This window comes from Phoenix dactylifera, chromosome 6 (genome assembly GCF_051530095.1).
Source record: "Phoenix dactylifera cultivar Ajwa chromosome 6, Ajwa_hap1_PhDact_Kaust_v1.1, whole genome shotgun sequence".
Classification (NCBI taxonomy): domain Eukaryota; kingdom Viridiplantae; phylum Streptophyta; class Magnoliopsida; order Arecales; family Arecaceae; genus Phoenix; species Phoenix dactylifera.
Window position 1 is genome coordinate 33,637,678 of NC_143195.1, and position 6,000 is coordinate 33,643,677.

Below are 6,000 nucleotides of genomic sequence, written 5' to 3' on the forward strand. Positions count from 1 at the left end.
CCTTTGGTCTTTTCTATTTTCTACGTCATGATTGAGGCTGAGATCGAGGTCTTAGTGGGGAGTTGGTCGTCCAACCAATCTCCTCGAGCTTGACGTTCCTTACGTCCTTATGAGGTTGAGCCCGAAGCCACTCCACCCCAAAATACGAAGTGTCAGTCCTCACTCAAGAGGAGATATACCTGCTTCGAGCTTAACACTTCACTTATCAGGAAAAAGGAGGTTCCGTGGAGAAGTTGAGGTCACTCTTTGACCTCGAAGTCTGCCCCTTAAGTGCTTGAATCTGGCGACCCATCTCCTCGATCTTTCGATCGAGGTCGGCTTCTTGTTAGGGTTAGAACTCCGTCTGATGGGAAGATGAATGACCTAGAGTGGAATCTTTGTCAGAATAGAGGCTTGGAGCATACCGCTTCCCATCCCGAACAGGACTCCTATGACGGGTGTGCCGACTCTATTAGGTTTGCTCAGGGCTTTGGGGCCGCAGATGGTGGATAATTTGGCGCGTATGGCACATTGGTTGTTGGAAATGATGACCGGGCTGAACAGGTTCTAGCCAGGTTGATGCTGGTCGTGCTATTATTTGCTGTAAGCCTAAACGGCCGTAGTCGAGGCCTACACCTATTGTACGAGCAGATTAAACTGCTCAGTGTTCCTAGGTGCAACGGGTTGTGTCAACATGGCATGTTCCAGGCTCTGCAGTGAATCTCATAAGGCTGGAGCTCGGCGTTGCAAGGCATTGGATGCTTCGTGGCTGCTTCGCAACCTCATGATAATAATTTCTCCCCTCTTTAGATGTCGGTGCAAGACCCTTCCTCTAGCACCAATTTGTTGGCACTAAATTTTGCACTGAGGTCGGCAGCTGCTCGGCGTGCTCTAAGGTCGGTGTGAACCAAAGAGAAGTAAAGCCGAATATGGCCAAGGTGAAGATACACTGAATGCCACCGAGGCCAACCTACAGAAAGTCTACTTGCCAGAAGGTTTCCGATGGGGACCTTCTTATGCTTAAGTCAGAATAGTAGAGCAACAATGTAGAAGGAAAAAAATTTATCGAGTGAAATTTCCAAAAATCAACCTACCTGAGATCCTCGGGCCACCTTTTATATAAGGTAGAATACTGATCTGTTATCTGATTTGGCGCGACGTGCCTTAACTGTATAGTAACGGTCGGTTGTACATTAATAACGTGGTACCGTCCCGCACGAGTAACACACGGTCGGCAATTTTGCCAATCATGCATTGACTGCAGTGTCGCTATAGTTGTTGGTCTTTATTAGCATGAGCCATGTGGCACCTCGATTTCCACCGAAGTTATTCACATCAGTCAATACTGATGTCTAAGCTTAGGTCAAAATGTCTAATATTTTCTCTATTAATGTTCTAGAATCATATCGTGGTGTACCACATTAATCACAGATATTCGTTCATTCACTTGATTAATTAGATTTAAAAAACGAGCACTTTTTGATTGGCATGATGAGGCGCGCATCCGTTTCCCCTTTCTAGAATATTTATGACCGTTGGTTTGATATTTCAATATGTTTTTGATGGTTGTTGATGGGGGAAAGAGTAGAGGGTAGGGCGGTGCGGGGGGATCGAACAATGGGGTCCACTTAATCTTTGAATGGCGACGGATCAACAATCAAACTGAGTGTTGCTTTTAAGTTGGACAAAGGAAGAGGAAGTAAACGATCGTTTAATTTCATGTCCGGGATCCACGCTGTAAGCCTATAACCAGACAAAAATATCATTTGGGCAGCACTTCTAATAGATAGTTATGTACAGCGCTCGGATATTTTTAAAAATATCCTTCTATAACTTCAAATTTGTATGAATATTCTTTATAAATTTATATTTATTTATATATCCTCATAAAACATCAGTTTTGTGCAAATGCTCCTAATATAACAGTTCTTCTAATACCATTACTAAAAAATATATTTATTTTAATTAAAAATAAAATAAAATTTTAAAATTAGTGTTTTGTTTTTTTATCGTGATCACCTCATAAACTTTTTTTTTTGAACATCTACCCATTAAGAATATTTTAGTTATTTTAATTTGAAATTGTTAAATTTTTAACAGCATTAGATGGCGTAAGCACATATGCAAAAACATAGATAAAGTTGAGAATAATAGCAAAATAAGTGTTTTACGAGGGTATAAATTCAAAAATCAATTTTAGAAAGATATTCATGCAAAATTCCATATTCAAAAAAGTATTTATGTAAAAAAATAAAAAAATAAAATATCAAAATTTTGATAAAGATGAGGTTTAGGCAAGTGACTACGATGGAACGGCACACTAATGCGATTTAGCCGTTATGGCCCCGTTGGGATGCCTAAATGTCTTTTTCACTGAAAATTGAAAAAATTAAACGAAAGTTCCAGTATTAGAAATTAGATGACTAATTTTGATTAATAGATAATTTATTTTGTTCCTATTAAATCAAGATAATAGATTTTGAAACTCCTCCCATCTCACAAAATTCTCCATGGCGGTGTTTGGTTCTTCCAGGCCCTCCACATTGGTATATATTAGCATCGACATCAGTGGACGTATAATATTATTTTTAAGAAAAAATTCCAAGCCACATGAATTTAAGTGTCTCGTCCTGCAGGCTTGTGCAGGGTGTCATGTTCATCATGATATATATATAGGATGCCTTTACCAATAAGGATTTTATATTCAATTTTTTGAGCAGATGCTTTAATGATGACTTTAATTATACTTACATTGACGTGGTTTGCATAGAATTGTATACTGGTGTTAAAAATTTGTTATCCAGTATGAATTCCTAATTCTAGGATACTTTGTGTTTGTGCCGAAAAAAAAAAGTTTAATTACAACCAGTAAAAGTTTTGAGGATTGGAAGGAGCCCTGAGATCAGTTATTCTAATTTTTTAAGGGCTCCAAATTTCAGTTTACAATACATGGACCAAATTTCAGTTGCTAACTCGACTGAAGTTAGCTTCAAAGATCTATTGGACTCGATCTGAACTCAGTTAGCTTTTGCTTCACGCTAGACTTTGCCAACGTGTTTGTATGTGAAACATCGCACTGACTGGCGTGGTAAATGAAGGGGTCCAATCCAAGTCCAAAATCTCGACCCGTATCCACACTGGGTAGATCGTCTCTTCTTCTTCTTCTTCTTCTTCTTCTTCTTCTTCTTCTTCTTTTTTTTTTTGATACACTCATACTAATCTCGCGTGAGTATAACCAGCAGAATCAAAAAAAAGAAAACAACTTAGGGAGGAGGAACGACAAAATGTCGAGTCCACAAAACCTCTCTAGAGTGGTGGACAGTATAGGAAGCAATTCAGTCTACAGCCCTATTCGTCTCTCGGTACACAGGCACGGCTAGGAATGTATCACACTCCCTCACCAGCCACCAGATATCGCCAAAAAGCGAATGTTCATCCCCCTCTGCCTCTCCTTTAGTATCCATTCAATCACTACGGCTGAGTTTCCGTCAAAGATGATGCTCCCAACCCCTAACACCTGTCTCGTGTAGAAAATATCCTCCCACGCCGCCCTAAACTCCGCTCCAAAAGCCGATACCTCGAAAGAGCGTCGCCCACCAGCTATCACCACCAGCAGGCATGCTACCATTCACAAGGAATGAGTTATTCGAGCTGCAGAAGAATGTTGCAAGTTCCTCTGCTTGCAATGATGCTTGTACCCTTGGCAAAACTCATCAACTCAATGGAATCCCAAGGTAATACTAGTTTTGTTCTTACGATTTAAGTAATCAAGTTTTGTTCTGCAAGCAATGCTCTTGCTTTTGTTCCACATTTACATAAGGCAACAATAGCTTTTGCGCAAAATATGATGAGGAATAAACTCTCTCAAAGTATAGCCTTTGCGAGCCTGTTTTCCATAAACCTGAAACCTCATAGTCCTGGACCTTTGAGACGGCAAGTTCTCTAATTATATGATCATAATAAATACTTTCCAACATTTCGTTGCAGTAACTTGGATTATTTAACTCTCGTCCTTCATTAGAAAGTAAAAGCACCTACCTAGGCTTCTCTGATTCTCAAATCCATATATCCAATAATTGCTACATGTTTTAACAAAACAACCAAACCTAAAATTAATAAACAATATAGAATTTTACTTCTGCCTTGATCCACCTACCTTGCATGTTTAAACTATTAGTTTGTAATTAAAAATTACACCGACAAGTCCTACAAGAACAAATTTTAAAAAAAAAAAAAATCGCCGCCCTACTCTATCCACCGAATGATTGCTACCAGTAGAGTTAGCCAACGACTAACTTCATTATACATTAAGAGACTAAGAATGGAACAGGAACCGGATAGCATGTGCATTTCCTCTTCTTTATTGATTAACCTAATCATGCCATGTTTCATTCATAGAAATATGGTTGATAGGCTAAGATGATGCAGCTAAATCCAAGGGAACACCCACCCATGACGCCATGACAAGTGTCTTCAATACCTTCGCCGTTTAACATTAAATTAAAAATACATTGAAATCAGGGTCCTAGTTATCATTTAACAGCATGGGTTCTACATCATAGGGTTAAATCAAAGGTAGCTGATTAATAAATTCCACACTTGTTCTAGGTTTTATGTTCTAATCTTTTCGAGAAGCAAGTCGGTGGCTACGAAAGTACCTGACATATTCTTATACATCATAGTATTAAACTGCATGTATGCTGCTTAAAAAATTTGTTGATTGAAGATTGATGATACAATAGTGCCAAATGTCCCTCTAATGACTGTCAATTAAGACAAGATAGGTATTTAAAAGTTCAAAAAAGTGGGGAAGAGACCTGCTCTTGTTTTAGATCTGTATATCTAACGCACACCTCTTGACCTTGGATTAATTTATTAACCAAAAGGCTTAACATGTCTGCTTAAGATCAACAACACAAATCGTCATCTTTACATTCTCAAACTTCACACATTAAACTTAATAAGGCTGCATTGGGTTCGGGAGTGTAGTCGGAAAAATCTTATTTGATAGAAAGTCTTTTACATCAACTTATGACCGAATCACAACGCCTATTATGTATCATGCTAAAATATTTTTACAATGCCTTCACAAACAAACAAACCACAATGATATTTTTTCGAAAAAGATACATGCCATGGTATGTTTCCCTTATAGTTTTGTGTTGTGAATTGGTACAAGCAAGGTAGGCAAGAGAGGAGTTGGCATGTTTTAGAAGTATATTGCCTGGGTATAGGAAGTCTTGGAGGAGAGGAAAGAAAATGTTGCAATCCTTTTCTTCTGGCCAGCAAAATTTGGCAATACAGAAAGAAGACAGTGAGAAGAAGAAAGAAAAGAATAACCCTTGACTAGGGTGTTAGGGATTGCAAAGCTAGGATAATCTTTGTCACTTCGCATTTGGGAGGGGCAGTGCCTTGTTAGCCTACACATGGGCTTGGGATTGATTCATATTCATGTTTACAAGGCAAGAAAGATGTTCTCTCTAAACAAATTACATCGCTGCTGAGCATGCACAACTCTAGCCTCCATTCCCCACAATAACTTATAAAACCTTTCTTTTAGCATGGACAAGGGAACAATCCATGTTTGATAATGAGGTACCATAAATGGCCCTAGTCCTCTAATCTTCAGTTGTTATACGTATAGATATCAACGCAAACATGGTTCACTTCTGCGAGCTTTCTTATGTTAATTATCACTCACAGTAGGAGCTTTTTCTGAGAAAAAAGGGGGATGGGAAAAGGTATATAGGAGAGTTGGAGAAATGCATCTCTCAGCCTCATCTGATAATGCTTGATTAGGTTGGGACAGCGAAAAGAAAGTTATGACTTTGTGGTTAAACAATAATTCAGACCTAAAAAGTGTTGATCTACCAAGATGCTTTGTAGATATTTAAATCACATAAAAGAAAATCTAACAATTAATAAAATAGTGGTAAGAAAATATCTGGCCTGTGAGGTGTGAGAGGCACACCAAAAGACGCACTGTCCTAAAACCGTTGTTGCCTCCTCACGTGCAGGTAT